Source organism: Pseudorasbora parva, chromosome 22 (genome assembly GCF_024679245.1).
Source record: "Pseudorasbora parva isolate DD20220531a chromosome 22, ASM2467924v1, whole genome shotgun sequence".
NCBI classification, from domain to species: Eukaryota; Metazoa; Chordata; class Actinopteri; order Cypriniformes; family Gobionidae; genus Pseudorasbora; species Pseudorasbora parva.
The window spans coordinates 12,955,304-12,975,679 of NC_090193.1; the positions used below are offsets into that span (position 1 = coordinate 12,955,304).

The window sequence follows — 20,376 nt, forward strand, 5'->3', positions numbered from 1 at the left end:
CACACACACACACACACACACACACACACACACACACACACACACACACACACACACACACACACACACACACACACACACACACACACACACACGTGTGTGATGTTGAGAAATATTAGATGTATTTATCTTTTATAAATTGACTGATTATTGTGCTGATACTTGAAATATCTGTTTTATCTTCCAGCTGCTTATTCAAACTGATTAGATAAAATAGAAATACAATCGTGATAAATTTGGCACTCTTACAATCTACATTACATTACAAAACACAATAAGTATTGTCATTATTCATTAACAGTGGATCGTAAGCAAGGGGGTAATCTAGCGCTCGGAAAGCATTCCACCCATAGGGGCTGCCATTGCTAACCAAGCCATCACCTGCTGTTAGCATCCCATTGACTCCCATTCATTTCGGTACGCATTACACGGGCAGGTTTATGCTCCGAAAACGGACAGTGCACAAGTGATACAAAACACAAAGTCTGTTGAGAGCAAGAACTTTAATAAGGTATTAATAACGAACCTTTCTTTAAAACAAATGAATCCCAAAACAGAAATTAAATTAGTAACACACAGTGATTTCAATGAACTGCATGCTTATAAACAGTTGAATAAGAATAAATGAATTGTTTTTAAAATCACACAAAATGTAATATCTATTACAATTAGTTTTATTCTAAATAAGGGATTTATTTTGTCTTATTCTGACTTTTTGTTAATTTAAATCTTTAAAATGCGCGATGCTTTTATTGAAAGCATGTTGCGGTGTTTTTTTAAATGTATTATTATTATTTCAAGCATGAGTGAGAATGAGTCCGCGGCGGAAGTCACGTGTTGAAAAAAAAAAAAACGAATATTCGAATCTCAAAACTGAAAATCGAATGCCACCTCACCGAACGAATATTCGAATATTCGATTATTCTAGTACAGCCCTAATGAAATGGTGAAATTACATGAATATGTACATGAAAGTTCAAGCCTTTACACACATTTATCGGAAGCTTTTTCATAGTTTAATGTGAGGTAACGATACAGATGAATATTGAAGTCGATAAATTCAAGTTCAATTAAACTCTTCCCTCCATCGCGTTATGACAGTCAACACGATGAAGATTCAATATTCCTGTAATTATACTTAAAATAGTTTACAGAAAAGGCTTAACAAACTATTGCATAGATAAGCTATATTAGGCCTACGGTACGCATCCTTTGTGCTTGTTGTGAAGCGGAAGCGTTGCCTCTGCACGTGTGCATGGCTGCGCGCTATTCAAGCACATAATTCTGCGCACGGGATGTGCATTAGCGCATGCGCGCTTTGTGCTGCCAATTGAAGTATTTCATATTATAATACTTTACAGTACAGTACAGTAATTAGTTTTACTGGTTTGTTAGCTTAAGTTTATTACCCTCTGTCTTAAGTTATCATCTGATAATTTATAACAATAATGGAGACCAAATAAACCTGTTGTGTCTTGTGGATGTAATTACATAATGTAAAAAAACTTTTGACAATGTTCTTACAAAGTTTAGCCACTCTACCCCACTGACATGCATTCCTATTTTTTCATGTCATATTTTGCAGTTAGTAGGATGGACAATCTCAAGCCTGTGAAACAACATATTCTCTGGAAAAAGAAGGCGGAGATGCTCCAGTCTCGGGTGAACGAGCTGGAGGAGGAAAATGACTTACTCAAGAAGCAGCTTGAAGAAAAGTCTGCACCAGAACAAGGTTTGTACAGGTAGAGCACATGGCTCTCCGGAACCTCTATGGGCTTTTGAAGAATAATGCTATAGCATTACTGCACATATTTCATGCTTGACAATATTGTTGCTGACCTTTCAATATTATTTTGTACCTGCTTTAGGTTTTTGATTTTTAGATTATATTTAGCACATGCATACATTTAGGTGGACAATGTGTAAGATCTCTAAAGCAGATAACCCTCAAAGTGGAATTAAAAATAGAGAGATATAGCACACTATCTTGCACCCAGCGCAATTGACTTTGTACACCGACGCATGTGTCATTCCTATTTTGCACCTGCGCAAAGCGCACTTTTCCCTCCACAGAAGCACGTCGCTAAACTAGTGAATGAACTTGCGCTCCCTGGGCGGTTCAGCACAAAAAAGGAGGCGTGTTCCGACGCAAACAATCCCTGGTGCTAGTTTGCTGTTCCATTAAACAGTTGCGCCACTGACCAGAAAAAACCTGGTCTAAAGTCAGTGGCGCGTTGCGCGTTGTTCATTATGCTATTTTAAGGGCGGGCACAACGCGCATACACTTTGCTCATGAAATCTACACAGATAATAATAATAATAATAATGATATATTTTATTTGTAAAGCCCTTTTCATAGTTAAAAACAATCCCAAAGTGCTACACATAAAAAAAAAAAAAAAAAAAAAAAAAAAAAAAAAAATTGAATTAGCAAAAAGTAAAAAATGCTTGTTTAAAAAGAAAGGTTTTTAGTTCTTTCTTAAAAGAGTCTATGGCTTGAGGAGCCCTTAGGTTTTCTGGAAGGGAATTCCAAAGACGCGGTGAGCAGAAGGCTCGATCCCCCATAGTGCGGAGCTTAGTTGTGGATGGTTGAAGAAGGGCTTTATTTCCAGAACGGAGGTTGCGTGAAGAGTTTTGTGTTGCGACGAGTAGTTCCTTTAAGTAGGGGGGTGCGTTTCCGTGGATGCATTGATGGGTAAGTAAGATGATTTTATAATTAATCCTGTATGAAACAGGGAGCCAATGGAGCGAGTGAAGGATGGGTGTGATATGGTCATATTTTCTGTTTGTTATATACAACAGTTATTTTTGCAAATCATAAATTGTTACACTAAAAAAAAAAATATTAACACATTGTGGTGTGCCACGAAGATGTGAAAAAATAGGCATAAATCTAGCTTACAAATTATTTAGGCTAATTGTAGTAATTAAGGATCAGACCTGTTTGCCCAATAGTGGCGAGACATATATATATATATATATATATATATATATATATATATATATATATATATATATATATATATATATATATATATATAAGGACATCTGACAAATTGGTTTGTCCTTCAAGAACCAGGAAAAAAAATCGACTGAAAAAATAAAAAAACTGTTTAACCGACGCTATTTTGGGTGGGTTTCTCCCATCTCCATACAACACAACTTCTCTGTCTTTCACTCCATTACAAAAGGAAAATATATTTACCAATATATCAGTTGAAATATATTTTAAAATATTGTAAATATATGGAATAATATATTGATGGTATTATAAAATATATTATATATTCATGTAATATATTGCAAAATATACAAATGATTGCCGCTTTCAATATATTGCAATATATTGAAAGATATAAATATTAATTCCCATATATGTTAATATATTTCCTAATGTATTGCATGAAATTTTCCAATATACTGCAATATATTTTTGTTTCGTAAGGGCTGCTCTTACAAGAACATCAGTCACGTCGGCTGTGAACCGCTCATGGAGTGCGCCAGGTAAATACGCCATAATAATAGCAATCCATAAGGGAACTTGCGCACCTGCTTTTAAAGGGAATGTTGGATGCCGCTCTGATTGGTTTATTCACGTTACGCCCAAACCACATCTGTGAATAAGCTACTTCAGACCAACCCATTTTAGATTTGCGCCGGGCGCAAGAGCCATTTATCCCGCCGGGAAAATAGCAACAGCGTCGAGACCCGCCCACAAAGTTACTTGCGCTCTGCGCTTTGACACTTGCGTTTCAGATCGTTAAAATAGGGCCCATAGAGTTATTTGTGAAAACATTTGCATTTAAAACTAAATGCTGCTGCTTTTTGGACACCTGTTAAATTGCAACTAAAAATGATTTCCTACAGTAGGTATGTAGTTTTTCCATTTATAGGTATCTACTCAAAGTTTTCTCTTGCTAGGGTTTGGAGTTTTTGTAATTGATATTAAATTGTTTGTTTTTATTTTTTAGTGTATTTTTAAAATTAAAAATCAGATAAAAAATATATATATTAAAAAAAATTGGTCCCACTCTATATTGTGTCTCTAACTACTATGCACTAAAATTTTAAATAATACTTTGATACAGTGCACTTATTGTGTACATACATGCTTTAACATTGTACTTATATTTTAAAAATATCTGCATGTAATTACATCTGTACTTAATTTCTGTAATTACATTCTGTAATGTACTTCATTTTTCATTTAATTTGAGTATGTTTAGGTTTATAACGGGGTCTGGTTCTCACCTTATTGATGAACAGGAAATGTAGTTTGCGATTAAAGCGGCAAATTCTAAGTCAATTGCGCTGTGCAATTGTGCCTACTGTGAGTGCATCCTAACTCACCCTTAAACCTATCCATACCATCAAACCTGTCCCTAACCTTTCCCGTATCCCTCCTCAAAAGCAGCAGTGTTTTGCAATACAATATGAGCACAATAAGTACATTGTACTTATTTTTTATGTAAGTACATAGTAGTTAAGGACACCTAATTTAAAGTGTGACCAAAAAATTACATTATAGTAATAGTATTATAGTAATTATAGTCATATTATAATTACATTACAAATAGTCTCTTATTTAGGTGACAACATTTAGAGCTTTAGCTGTTATTTACTGCCATTTGTAAGGATTGAACTGACTTCACTTGTGTATAGCCTGTAGACTGCTGCCTTGCCATAGCACATTGGATTTCCATTTACAGCAGTGGCTGTAGACAACATTAGCATTGTTTTTTTAGTAGAATTCACTGAAATACTCAAATAGTTACAGTAAAGTTCTTCAAAAAGCACCTTGATTTTACAGTGGGTATAGGTTTACATTATACGTTTATATTGCAGATGGGAACTTGGAGATAATGGCCACTGGAAGTGAGGAGCCACAGGCCATGATTTTGGACTCCAGCACTGACACTACCAGTGATTCCAGCACTGACTCAAGCTCTGAGTCCAGCTCTATCTCTGACTCTTCAGATGAAGAAAAGAAGAAAAAGAAGCGTGTATAACAACAACACAGACACAGGTTGGTTCTTTGAAACGGGCGTTTAATTCTTTGGCTCATCTTTACGCCGTGAGAACTGTATTTGTAAATGAGCATAGCACAAACATATCAGAAAATTATACAATGCATAGTCTTAAAGGAAAAGAGATACAAATTATGCTTACAAAACACTTAACAAGTGAAACAAATACCTCGTTGGCTGCTTGTTATGAAAAGAGATCCTTGAGTCTTTCGTTTTGCTCTTTACAGTCCGTATGACTTGTGAAAACACTCCTTTTAAACTTAATGCAACTTGCAGAGCCTCGTGAGCGTCTGCTCATCGTCAGTCCATCAGGGGGCAACGCAGTTCATCATTTCCGCATAGTGACGCATTATCGCGAGCCTTACGTCTTAAAGAGCCATGAATGTATTTATCACATACATCACAATTGTAAACTGTACCTCAGATAGGTGAATACATGAAATAAATCAAAAACATGAAATTATGAATGAATTATGAAACGAATACACATAACTTTGCACAACAGCACTTACACTCCCACCAAAATCATTAATTTGCTCAAAATGTAGGATTTTCCTTAGAACAAATAATGTGAAAAGAATATGATAAATGTACTTTAGCCCTAAGTGAGTGTTGTGTGTGTGACTTATTTGGATTCAAGTAAAGTAACTACCTTGTGAATAGGCCTTTCTAAGTAAACTAGTCTAGTCTGTGGTTTTCCCTTAACAAATGTAATGTCACTGACTAGTAGCTTCACCTTTCGCACAATGCCATCTGAACTAGGGTGAACTTCAACAACTCTGGCGAGCTTCCATTCATTTCTTTGAGCGTTGTCATCTTGTAGAATCACAATGTCGTCTACTTGTGAATTTCGAGATGTCTTCTGCCATTTTTGACGTTGTTGGAGATTCAGCAGATATTCACGTTTCCACCTTTGCCAGAATTCATTTGCCAAGAACTGCACTCTTCTCCACCTTTTACGCAGATAGAGGTCTCCTTTGCCAAACTGTCCTGGAGGAGGCAGAATGACTGCAGATTTCATGGTTAATATGTGATTGGGAGTGAGTGGTTCTGGACCGGTAGGATCGTGAAGATGCTCAACACTAAGTGGTCTGCTGTTGATTATGGCCATTGTCTCGTAAAGGAATGTCCTCAAGGTTGTGGTATCAAGTCTACTTGCAGACTTGTCAAGCATGGCAGTCAAGATGCTTCGGATCGTTCGAATATGGCGCTCCCAGACTCCGCCCATGTGGCTTGCTGAGGGAACATTCACTACAAATTCACAACTGATTGCTCGCAGACGTTCTTGATCCATCCCCTTGAGCAACTCAGAAAACTCTCTTCTAGCGCCCATGAAATTAGTTCCCTGATCACATCTTAGCTGGCGTACAGGTCCTCTGATGGCTATGAACACACGAAGCGCATTCATGAAAGCGTCTGTTGTCAGATCATCTAATGTCTCTATGTGTACAGCTCTAGAGCACAAGCAGGTAAACAGCAATCCGTATCGCTTTAATTCCTTCCTTCCTTCCTTTACAATGAATGGGCCAAAACAATCTATGCCACAGAAAGTAAATGGAGGTGATGTCTCGGTTCTCTCTTCCGGTAGATCCGCCATTCGTTGAACCTCAGTTGCTCTTCTGTACCTTCTGCATTTTACACACTTGTAGATGTGCGAAGAAACCAAATTCCCACATCCTAAGATCCATATTCCGTTTGCACGCAACTCATTCATTGTCATGCCTCTTCCTTGGTGGTGTACACGCTCATGATGATGTTTGACGAGCAAGGCTGACAAGTGAGATTTCTTCGGAAGTATTACAGGATACTTTACATCATGATGCAAAGACGATTGTGATAGCCGTCCTCCCACCCTGAGGACACCATTATGGTCCAAGAAGGCACTTAACCGACGTAAATTGCTGTGCTTGTTCAGGGTACTTTCTTTCTGGAGCTTAATCTTTTGGATATCTTCAGTGAAGGTGTCTTCTTGCACCAGCTTGATGATGGTGATTTCTGCTTCTTTTCTTTCTTCAAGAGTAGTTGCTTTATTCGTTCTTAACTGAACTCTCTTAAACTCTCTGATGAACCTCTTGAGCCTGGCTACAGCCCTTACTGCCCTGGACCAGTCTGAGAATTTAATAAAGCGGTTCACCATTGAATTCACTTCCTTTGTCTTGACTGTGCAAATGTGGGCTTTCCGAAGCTCAGGGTCAGTTATTTCTATTTCTCCCACCGTTTCTTCCTTGTGTGGGAGATTTATCTGCCACAGAAAGTCGGGTCCCTTCAGCCAGTTAGACTCTTTCAGCCGAATGGCACTCAGCCCCCTTGAGGCATGGTCAGCAGGGTTGTTTTCAGAGCTGACATGACGCCATTGTTCAGGATGTGTACTGGATTTTATACGTTGAATTCGGTTGGCCACAAATGTGTGAAATCTTTTGGCATCGTTATTCACATAGCCAATGACCACCATCGAATCAGTCCAGTAATACTCTTGAAGGTTTTCAACTTCAAGTTCCCTTCTGATGACGTCACCATTACGGACTGAAGTCACAGCTGAGGATAATTCGAGCCTAGGGATAGTCGTTTGCTTGGTAGGGGCTACTCTTGCTTTCCCCATGACAAGTGAGCAACTAACCTGCCCTGATTCACTTACTGCACGGAGATACGAACATGCACCATATCCATTGAAACTTGCATCTGAAAAATTGTGAAGCTCGGACAGCGCAACCTTGTCGAAGTTTGATGGATGGTAGCTTCTTGGGATTTTCAGGACTGCCAATGCTGGCAAGTCTCTGAGCCATGACTCCCATTGTGGCAGAATGTGCTCGGGTAGATCTTCATCCCAGCTTACCTTTTCCCTGCATAGCGCCTGAAGTATCTGTTTGCCAACTAGCAAGAATGGAGCAACAAATCCTAGTGGATCATAGACAGAGGCTACTGTTGAGAGAACTCCTCTCCTTGTCAGTGGATTTTTCCTGACTACAACCCTGAACTGGAATTCATCTGCTTCGACACACCACTGAACTCCAAGTGCTCGCTCGATGTGAAGTTCTCCTAAAGCCATGTCTAGATCTTTAGTTTCAGCACATTCTTCAGGAGGTATTGTGGCAGTTACTTCCTTGTTATTCGACACAAATTTGTGTAGTCTGAGATTTCCTGTTTTGCATAAGGCTCTTGCCTCCTTCACAAGATGCACAGCTTCAGCAGGTGACCATACGCTTGTTAAGCCATCATCGACGTAAAAGCTTCTCTGGATAAACTTGATGGACTCTTCACTGAACTTTCCATGACCCTGTGATGCCAGATACTTGAACCCAAAGTTGGAGCAGCCGGGGGATGAAGCGGCTCCAAACAGGTGTACCTTCATCCTATACACAGAGGGTTTGGAATCCAGATTGCCGTCATCCCACCAGAGGAATCTCAGGTAGTCTTGGTGTTCCATCACAACATGAAATTGATGGAACATCCTTTCAACGTCGCACATTATGGCTATTGGGCCCTTCCTAAATCGACAAAGCACTCCAACTAATGTGTTGGTCAGGTCTGGACCAGTCAAGAGGTGATCGTTCAGAGAGGTTTCCTGGAAGCGTGCTGAACAATCGAAAACCACCCGGATCTTGCCTGGTTTGTGGGGGTGGTAGACTCCGTGGTGGGGGATATACCATGGAGGTTGGTTATTCAGTTCAGACTTTGGAACCTTCTCAGCATCCTTTCGGGCTATTATGTCATTCATGAAATTGACATAGTCTTTGTGATACTGTTTGTCTCTTCTCATTCTCCGCTCCAATGAGATTAGTCTATGAACAGCAGATTGTTTATTATCCGGGAGACTAGGTTTGTCTGTCTTGAAAGGAAGTGGAAGTTCATAGTGGCCATCTTCCTTCTGCATTATACCTTCTCTCACCTTGGATAAGAAGAGCATGTCTTCCTGAGAAACTGGGTTATCATCTGCACTGTGATCTTTGAAGTCAAATTCAAGTGCCTTTATGACATCTGTTGGAATGATTTCCTTCATGCGAGTTCTGCACACGAAATGCACTTCCTTCTTTAGCTCAACTGATGGCTTCACTTCTGGCATCACTCGTCGCACCAAGGTTCTGTGACTGACTCCTATTACATCATCAAAATCACTCGATGTGTACGAGCAGCCGACAATACTTCAGCCAAGGTCAGTTCGTTGTGCGTATGGCTGATTTTCTTCCCCAGACAGGATCTCCTTTGAAAGAAGGGCTTGTTGACAATTATAACCTATCAAAAGGCCTACTTTGCAATCCAATGGGGGTGGAATCTTGTCTGCCAATTGTTCCAGATGAGGCCATTTTTGAGCAGTTTCTGATGTTGGGATATGCGACCTGTTCGGCGGAATAAATTCTCGTGTGAAAACCACAGGCAATGTAATCCTTTTCTCAGAGTTGTATCCTCTCACTTGCAGATTTGTCAGTTTCTGACAAGGTATGACTGTTGACCTTGCTGACATTGTAGATAGCTGCAAACTGACACTCTCCTTGTTTGTATCGAGTGCTTGAGCTACTTCATCTAGGATAAAGGTTGTGTCACTCTGCGTGTCTAAGAGCGTATAGACAAGGATTTCTTGATCTGGCCATTTTGTAGAGGAGACCCAAACTGGTATGATTGTGGAAGTTTGTGTGTTTAAGCCTTCTTGTCTGACTGCATTGGTGATTGCTGCCGCAGCTATTTCTTTGCTGTCAGTTTTGTCCTTTGAACAATCTTCTTCCTTCAAAGAAGAAGGCCTTCGATATTCTCTGAACCTGTCGTCATGCAAACATGTAGGATGTCTTTTCTGGCACCTTTCACATGTACTCTTATTCTCACATCTTCTTGAATGATGACCAGTCTGCAAACATCCAAAGCAGAGTTTCTCTGAACGCACAAACTTAACACACTCTTGAACGGTCTTCTCTCCAAACTTTCTGCACTTAGCCAAGACATGTCCCGTCCTTTTACAAAAAACGCATGTTGAGACATTACTCTGTGCAGTGCTTGTGTACAATGTCTTTGCTTGAATGGTTTGGCTTCGTAAATATCTAAGTTTCCCACTTTCCATGCTCTTAAGTGCTTGTATTGAAGATATAGGATCACAAGCGAGATCTGCTTCCTTTGATAGAAAGTCTACAAACTCTTTGAATTTTGGGTAACCAGCATTTGCTTCTCTGGCTTCCATCACCTTGCGGTTCCACCTGGATACTAACCAATCTGGCAACTTCAGCAGGATTTTTTGATTCTCATTGCAGTCATTGAGAACATCCAATGTATTAAGGTGGGGCATTGCAGCTTCACAGCTCTTAAGGAAGTCAGTAAACTCTCTTAATTCACAACCATCTTTAGAACTTATCTTTGGCCATGCATGCAGCTTATCTCTGAAGGACTTTCCAATTATGAATGGGTCTCCAAAACGTTTTTCCAACAGCTGCCAGGCAGAGTCATATGCTGCTTCTGTGCCTAGTAGGAAGAATCCTTCGACAGTTTTCCTTGCAGCACCACCCAAGTACTTTCTGAGGTAATACAGCTTTTCGTTCTTTGGAATGTTTTTCCTGTCAATTAATGTTTCGAAAGAGAGCTGCCAGTCTTTGAATTTCAGAGGGTCTCCCACAAATACTGCAGGTTCTGGCGTTGGAAGACGGTTGGCACTCATAGCTTCTGTTAGAGCACTGACCAAATCAGAGTTGTTTTGCATTTGAGGCATATACATTGAAGGTGGTGGAGCTTGAGATGACCATTGCGGAGATTGGAGATTAAGACCTTGACTTGCGACTGGGTAAGATGAAAGATTGAGGAACAAATGAGGGGTTTGAGGCCTGGAGGGTTCGTGTTGTGACTGGCAGATTTTGGGGAATAAATGGAGGGCTTGAGGCTTGGAGGACTTGGGCTATGACAGGTAGAGATTGGGGAATGGCTGAAGGATTTGTGAAGTTAGGAACTTGATGTTCTCCTTCTGTCTCAGTATGCAGCAAATCAATTACTTTAAAATTTCCTTCAACTTGATCATATACCTTCACTCGAGCCTTTGCAGCATTCAGCTTTTTCAATTCTTCTAAACGCTCAAGCCTCCTGCGCTTGTCCTGCATTGCTTGTTGTCTAACCATGTCCTTAGACTCAAAACGTGCCAAACATTGTCGACTTTCGACCTCTAGCCTCTGAAGTTCTGCTACTTCCCTTTCTTGTTCCTCCAATACTGCTAAAACTTCCTGTGATGCAGCAGCTTCAGCCACAGCTTCATTTCTTTTGGCTGAGTGGATACTAGAGTGGGTTGAACCACATTTTGATGGAGACAGTGGTCTTGATAATGAACCTGTTGAGTTTAAGATTGATCCAACATCAGGCCAAGGTTCTTCCTCCTCATTTTCTACATGTCCTTCGAGTTGGCTACGAGCCCTTTGAATTATGAATTCTGAAAGAGATAGGCATGTATCAACCTTACGTCGGAGATCTGGTTCAGGAGTTTGTACTCGATGCATTTCTTCGTAAATTAACTTTACTTCAGAGCTGGTGCTTTCAATGTTCTCAATTAGCTCATTTAATTCGTCTTGGGAGGCTTCATCAGACAATAGTTCCTTGCCTAATCTTGCATTATACCTCCATTTTTCATAGATGATTCTGTACCGCCGTTGTACACCTTTCACCCTTTTTTCTTGAAGTTCTCTTTCCTTTTCTGTGAGAGTTCGGGTTCTTTCACTTCTTCGCAGCCTTTCCACCTCTTCTGCACATTCTTGATCTGTATCTTTATCTTGAAAAGGTGATTTGGCATTTTTACGGGAGACTTCGGCATTTGAGTCAGACATCTTGAAATTACTGTAAAATGTATGTGACCACTGAGCTACAGTTGAATTAAGCTTGGTTATATGTGAATGTAAACTACAGTGGCCTGAATGTGAACTAACAGACAGAAATTTTAAATACAGACTAAAATACTGCATCAGTTCAAACCTCTCTACTTGTAAATGACTTGAATTTTAGAACTAGAAAAACAAATGATTAGAAATTACTCTTCACAGTGTATATGGCAATTTATAAACTTTAAATGGAGATAAAGTAACTCAAAACGTAGTAAATTATTTTCCACAAAATAAATGTCACTTTCCCTTTAAGATTCACTTAAATTGCACTTAAAGCTTGTTTCATTCTCATAAGCACAAAATTGGAAAATCTTGATTTCAGTTGTAATGATATTAAATTTTCAGATCTTTTAAATTGTCCCAAACACAGTATGCAGAATAAATAGACTTGTCCTTGACGCAATTTTCAAGTTAAATCACTTCTCATGCCACCTATAGCTTCCTTGTAGCAGAGCACTTCTTGATTTTAGCTTGATATGTTGCACTTTCAAAGTCTAATCACTGTTGCTTGCGATCGTTGTAACGACGATCGGTTATGGGTTTTGCTTATCTGATACGATGGCCTTTCATCCGGTCGACACCCACGACGATCTCGTTGTCTCTCCTACCCGCGTCGTCGAGCAGGCGAGTTCTCACTGTAGCTCTCTCCACAACAACACAGACACAGGTTGGTTCTTTGAAACGGGCGTTTAATTCTTTGGCTCATCTTTACGCCGTGAGAACTGTATTTGTAAATGAGCATAGCACAAACATATCAGAAAATTATACAATGCATAGTCTTAAAGGAAAAGAGATACAAATTATGCTTACAAAACACTTAACAAGTGAAACAAATACCTCGTTGGCTGCTTGTTATGAAAAGAGATCCTTGAGTCTTTCGTTTTGCTCTTTACAGTCCGTATGACTTGTGAAAACACTCCTTTTAAACTTAATGCAACTTGCAGAGCCTCGTGAGCGTCTGCTCATCGTCAGTCCATCAGGGGGCAACGCAGTTCATCATTTCCGCAATAGTGACGCATTATCGCGAGCCTTACGTCTTAAAGAGCCATGAATGTATTTATCACATACATCACAATTGTAAACTGTACCTCAGATAGGTGAATACATGAAATAAATCAAAAACATGAAATTATGAATGAATTATGAAACGAATACACATAACTTTGCACAACAGCACTTACAAAGCGTAAAAAGAAGAATGGCAAGAAGAAAAGCAAAAAAAAAGAAAGAAGGAAAACAAGAAGGTGAAGAAGTCAAACGGAAAAGGAGAGCAAGGTATGGACACACTCTATTTAGTTAGGTATGAAGTATTTAGCTGATTATTTTTATTTTAGTGCTTTATACTTAATTTGTTGCATAGTGCACAGTCACACTTTCCCACAACCCAATCATCATCTGTCTTGTCATCTCTTTTTCGAATGACACAAAATCAACATGTCAAAAGCTTAACTGTTATGTTACATTGTCTGGGAATTCTCAATGAATATCAGTGATGATCTGTATCCAACTTGTATTTTTACTACAGCTTTCTTAGAGATTATGTAAGTAATTAAGTCAACACAATATGTGCTTACCTATTATGGTAATCAATAATTAAAAATAAAGAATGTTCTGAACAGTGTTTACCTCAGTGTTTTATAGCAATACTCATCAAATACTTTATTGGCACACTGCCCTCACACTACCGACTATTAAACGTTCTTAAAGGTGCACTATGCAGCTTTCCGTCCACTGGAGCGCGCCTATTCAAAACAAATGCGTAATTTGATGACACAAAGTGTGAGCGCAGCATCTTGGGAGATGTGGTCTTCACCTCACAGCCGGTGGAAAATAGGACTCAGGCAGAAATCACGTTCATGCATGCGGTTATTAACGTTACTGTAGTCCAAAGCAGAGCAGGACCGAGTGTTGTGGACCTGAGCACAGCTGCTGGAGCGATTGTTAAACAAATACCCGCCTCGCGAATACCGGGACTTTTATTATGACGGGACAGGACACAGTCGCAGTTATGATTTTGAGGTAAAGCAGCTCTGTTTATCATATTAGATACATTTAAGTGTGTTTAAAACGATGTTATGACGTTACTCTGTGCGTTCACTTGTTCACACTGCTAAGAGTAAAGAGCTCCTGCCAAATAAAAGCCGAAACCGAAGGTAGCGCAGATATGACGCAATTGACAGGCGACTCCCTCAAATGCAATGCTGAAACGTCCCGGACCTTGGTTAAAATAGCTATTTTTTCTCACAATTTACAAAATAGTTGCAAACATTTGGGATATTGTAGGTACTCAACTGAACAAAATATATAACACCGGCCTAGTGGTTTTTGGATATTTTACTGCAAAAATACTACATAGTGCACCTTTAATCATAGAATAAGCCATACACCTTTATCCAAGTTGTAGCCTCCATTTTATAAAGAAAACATGTGGGAAACATTGTGGCTCACCTTGTGCCTAAGAAACTACACAAGACACAACCACATTTATTGGTGATTTTATTTACATTATTGTTTGTTTGTTTTTTCAGTTGCCTCAATTGCAGATGTGGTGAAAAGATATCGGCGTGTCCTCAAACTTGTGCAAAGAGGCTTCAGGATGACCCGCAGCTTTCAAGAAAGCGTGTGTTTCTAGAAATGCTGTGAAAGACACTGCAGCAATTGCAGAGATTTACATTGTAGACAAAAGTGTCCTAGAACAGATCAAGGGTAAATACACACTTTTGCAACTAGCACAACTGTGTCAGAAAAAAATTGTTGGTGAACTTGCAGAAAAGATCATTGAAATGAAAACCAACAAACAGCTCATCCCCTTTTCTGTCAGGAAAGACTGAATGTGGGCAAGAAAATGTTACCCATAAGTTAAGTGGGTTGCTGTTAACTAAATGCAAGTTTGTTTGTTTTTGTTTTTAGTGGTTGTAAACTTTATAATGTTTTAGCTTGGTCTAGGGCAGTGCAACATTTTTTTTTTGTCATGTATTGAGTTTTCATTTTGAAAAAACTCAATATATTTTGTCACATAACCCGATGTGAACCTGATACCATAGTAAATAATGGGTTGTATTATTTGGAGTGTTTTTAGGGGTTCAAGCACGAAGTGCTGAAACCCTATTGTAATTGTATTGATTTTTATTATTATTATTAGGGGTTCAAGCACGAAGTGCTGAAACCCTATTGTAATTGTATTGATTTTTATTATTATTATTATTATTATTCTTCTGCCGTAAAAGCGATCGTGCAGACCAAACCGTAAATGCTAGAGACTTCAAACTTTGTCAACAGGTAGTCCAAAAATCGAGGAGAGGTTATCAAATTATGAGCCAGATTGGCCCATAGGTGGCGCTATAGCAACCAAAAGCGCGAAAGGGCTCATAACTCCTAAACCGTTGCTCCTAAGGGTCAAGTGTCTTATATCATTGGAAAGCTGAGACCATGACGAACAAAACGTATATCTCCGAATTCATTTCCGGTATGCAAATTTTCCCGCCATTTTGAATTTTGTCGAAAATCTACTTTTGCGAACTAGTCCCTGGTTTTTTGACCAATCGGAACCAAACCAGTGCAGAAATGTTCTCTGGAGACTGAATATCAATATTCATTGAAAAAAAGTTGAAATTTCGATTCATGTTTGCTAAAGGGCCTCAAAATGGACGTTCAGGGCGGAGCCTATTTTACTAATAAGGCTATAACTCAAGAAGGAAATGAGATATCGTCACCAAACTTGGTACACATATTTATGGGCTCAGTCCTTAGTCACGTTAAAAAGATCGCGACGATTGGCCACATGGTGGCGCTATAACATGAAAAAAACATAAAAAGGGGTATAACCACCTGACCGTTAGTCTTATTGACTTGAAAATGGGAAAGAAGTGTCTTGGTCCAAGGCCCCATGTACGTCTATGAGAACATCGGCGTATCTCAAAAAACATGGCCGCTATCGGCCAATGAAGTTTGAGCACCTATAAGACAAGGTTAACGGAGGCTGATCGGAACAAAACTTGATGGGCATGTTTGACTCATGGCCCTAGAGGTCTGTAAGAATTTTGAAAGAAATCGGCCACTAGTTGGCGCTAAAGATTTGTATGGCTCTGTAATCACGTGGTGTGGCACCCATCCACAAAATATGCATATCATGTGATAGATCTCCTCATACTGAACAACTTTGCCTCTAGAACCATTGCTGTCAGTCAAATCATTAATTCAATATTTGCAATTATGTTAAATACCTACTTTTGCAAACTAGTCCCTGGTTTTTTGCCCAATTGGAACCAAACCAGTGCCAAAATGTTCTCTGTAGTCTGAATATCAATATTCATTGAGAAAAAGTTGAAATTTCGATTTACGGTTGCTAAGGGGTGGAAAAAGAATGTTGTGGGCGGAGCCTATTTTACTAAAAAGGCTATAACTTAAGAAGGAAATGAGATATCTTCACCAAACTTGGTACACATGTGTATGGGCTCATTTTTTGGTCTCGATAAAAAAAAATCGCGACGTTTGACCAGTTGGTGGCGCTATAATGTGAAAAAAACAACGACCGCTAGTCCGATTGACCTGAAATTTGGTATGCAGTGTCTTGGCCCAAGTTACTATATAAGTCTATGAGGACATTGGTGTATCTCAAAAAACATGGCCGCCATCAGCCAATGAATTTTGAGCACCTATTAGATGGGGTTAACGGAGGTCGATCGGAACGAAACTCAGTGGGCATGTTTGACTCATGGTCCTAGAGGTCTGTAAGAATTTTGAAAGAAATCGGCCACTAGTTGGCGCTAACCCAAAAGGGAAGCTCAAAAATTCACGAAAATTGTTGGGTATATGTGGCATGACATGCTGATGAAGCATGCAAAGTTTTAAAGAGATCGGACTATAGGTGGCGCTATAACTGTTAAAAAGCTTTAAAAACCATGCATTTCCTATGGTAAATTGCCTATATTGGCTGTGAATGGACTTTTCCATTTATTACTTCAGTGTTTAAAATCTTGCTAAATAAAACTTAATGTCTTTAATGCCTCAGTGCTTAAACGCCCTTAAATGCTTGAACCCCGCTCAAATGCTGCTTGCAGCTTTAATTATTATTAGGGGTTCAAGCACGAAGTGCTGAACACCTATTGTATTTGTGCTGATTTTTATTATTATTATTAGGGGTTCAAGCACGAAGTGCTGAACACCTATTGTATTTGTGCTGATTTTTATTATTATTAGGGGTTCAAGCACGAAGTGCTGAACACCTATTGTATTTGTGCTGATTTTTATTATTATTATTATTATTATTATTATTCTGCCGTAAAACTCATCGTGCAGACCAAACCGTAAATGCTAGAGACTTCAAACTTTGTCAATAGGTAGTCCAAAAATCGAGGAGAGGTTATCAAATTATGAGCCAGATTGGCCAATAGGTGGCGCTACAGCAACCAAAAACGCGAAATGGCTCATAACTCCTAAACCGTTCATCCTAAAGGTCAAGTATCTTATATCATTGGAAAGCTGAGATCATGACGAACAAAACGTATATCTCCGATTTCATTTCCGGTATGCAAATTTTTCCGCCATTTTGAATTTTGTCAAAAACCTACTTTTGCGAACTAGTCCCTGGTTTTTTGACATATCAGAACCAAACCAGTGCCAAAATGTTCTCTCTAGTCTCAATATCAATAATTATCAAAAAAAAGTTGAAATTTTGACTCATGAACGAAAAGGGGCGTGGAAATGTACATTTAAGGCGGAGCCTATTTTACTAAAGAGGCTATAACTACAGCAAGAAATGAGATATCTTCACCAAACTTGGTACACATGTTTATGGGCTCAGTCTTTGGTCACGATAAAAAAATCGCGACGATTGGCCACTTGGTGGCGCTATAACATGGAAAAAACACAAAAAGGGCTATAACCACGCGACCGCTAGTCCGATTGACTGGAAAATTGGTATGCAATGTCTTGGCCCAAGGTACCATGTCTGTCTATGAGAACATTGGCGTATCTCAAAAAACATGGCCGCCATCGGCCAATGAAATTTGAGCACCTATTAGACAGGGTTAACGGAGGTTGATCGGAAAAAAACTCAGTGGGCATGTTTAACTCATGGTCCTAGAGGTCTGTAAGAAATTTGAAAGAAATCGGCCACTAGCTGGCGCTAACGAGTTTTATGGCTCTGCAATCACGTGGCGTTGCACACATCGGCAAAATATGCATATCATATGATAGATCTCCTCATGTTGAACAACTTTGCCTCCAGAACCATTGCTGTCAATCAAATCATTAAATAAATATTTGCAATTATGTTAAAAACCTACTTTTGCGAACTAGTCCCTGGTTTTTTGCCCAATCAGAACCAAACCAGTCTAGGACAATTCTCTGGACTCTCTAGATCAATAATTATCAAAAAAAAGTTGATTTTTTGCATTTGGATGGCTATAACAGGGCCATTTAGAAAAGAGGCGTGGCAAAATACACTCAAAAGCCTATAAATCCTAAGGGAAAACTCAAAACTTCACGGAAATTGTTGGGTATATGTGGCATAACATGTTGAAGACACATGCAAAGTTTTATGGAGATCGGAGAATAGGGGGCGCTATAAGTGTTAAAAAGCTTTGAAAACCATGTATTCCCTATGGTGAATCTCTGTAATCAGGTGGGGTTAAAACAGCCACATAATATGCATATATTATGATAGATCTTCTCATACTGAACAACTTTGCCTCTATAACCAATACTGTCAATCAAATCTTTATTTAAATATTCACAATTATGTTAAAAACCTCGTTTTGCAAACTAGTCCTAGGTTTTTTGCCTGATCGGAACCAAACCACAGCAGTATGATTCTCTGCACTCTCCTGATCAATTCATATTTAGACTTTATAAAGTCATTATTATAATATTTAAAATCACATTTTGTCAGTTTATCACTTCATTTCACCTGATATCTCTCGAATTCATTCAGTGCTTAAAAGCCTTTCATGCAAAAGGTGTCAATTGCTTAAAAACCTTAAATGGCTTGAACCCCGATAAATGCTGCTCGCAGCTTTAATTATTATTATTATTATTATTATTATTCTGCCGTAAAACTCATCGTGCAGACCAAACCGTAAATGCTAGAGACTTCAAACTTTGTCAATAGGTAGTCCAAAAATCGAGGAGAGGTTATCAAATTATGAGCCAGATTGGCCAATAGGTGGCGCTACAGCAACCAAAAACGCGAAATGGCTCATAACTCCTAAACCGTTCATCCTAAGGGTCAAGTGTCTTATATCATTGGAAAGCTGAGACCTTGGCGAACAAAACGTATATCTCCGATTTCATTTCCGGTATGCAAATTTTTCCGCCATTTTGAATTTTGTCAAAAACCTACTTTTGCAAACTAGTCCCTGGTTTTTTGACATATCAGAACCAAACCAGTGCCAAAATGTTCTCTTTAGACTGAGTATCAATAATTATCAAAAAAAAGTTGAAATTTTGACTCATGAACGAAAAGGGGCGTGGAAATGTACATTTAAGGCGGAGCCTATTTTACTAAAGAGGCTATAACTCCAGCAAGAAATGAGATATCTTCACCAAACTTGCTACACATGTTTATGGGCTCAGTTTTTGGTCACGATAAAAAAATCGCGACGATTGGCCACTTGGTGGCGCTATAACATGGACAAAACACAAAAAGGGCTATAACCACGCGACCGCTAGTCTGATTGACTTGAAAATTGGTAAGCAGTGTCTTGGCCCAAGGTACCATGTCTGTCTATGAGAACATTGGCGTATCTAAAAAAACATGGCCGCCATCGGCCAATGAAATTTGAGCACCTATTAGACAGGGTTAACGGAGGTCGACCAGAACGAAACTCAGTAGGCATGTTTGACTCATGGTCCTAGAGGTCTGTAAGAATTTTGAAAGAAATCGGCCACTAGTTGGCGCTAACGAGTTTTATGGCTCTGCAATCACGTGGTGTTGCACACATCGGCAAAATATGCATATCATATGATAGATCTCCTCATGTTGAACAACTTTGCCTCTAAAACCATTTTGGTCAATCAAATTGTTAAATAAATATTTGCAATAATGTTAAAAACCTACTTTTGCGAACTAGTCCCTGGTTTTTTGCGCAATCAGAACCAAACCAGTCTAGGACAATTCTCTGGACTCTCTAGATCAATAATTATCAAAAAAAAGTTGATTTCTTGCATTTGCATGGCTATAAAAGAGCCATTTAGAAAAGAGGCGTGGCAAAATACACTCAAAAGCCTATAAATCCTAAGAGGAAACTCAAAACTTCACGAAAATTGTTGGGTATATGTGGCATAACATGTTGAAGACACATGCAATGTTTTATGGAGATCGGAGTATAGGGGGCGCTATAAGTGTTAAAAAGCTTTGAAAACCATGTATTCCCTATGGTGAATTGCCTGTAAATGGTATTTTCCATCTCTGTAATCAGGTGGGGTTAAAACAGCCACATAATATGCATATATTATGATAGATCTTCTTATACTGAACAACTTTGCCTCTAAACTAGTCCTAGGTTTTTTGC

At 39.1% G+C, this 20,376-nt stretch overlaps 1 pseudogene; it reads left to right on the forward strand.

The window, feature by feature from the left end:
• The first annotated feature begins 1,593 nt into the window (after window positions 1-1,593).
• Window positions 1,594-14,804, forward strand: LOC137058889 (coiled-coil domain-containing protein 106-like; annotated as a pseudogene).
• The last annotated feature ends 5,572 nt before the right edge of the window (window positions 14,805-20,376 follow it).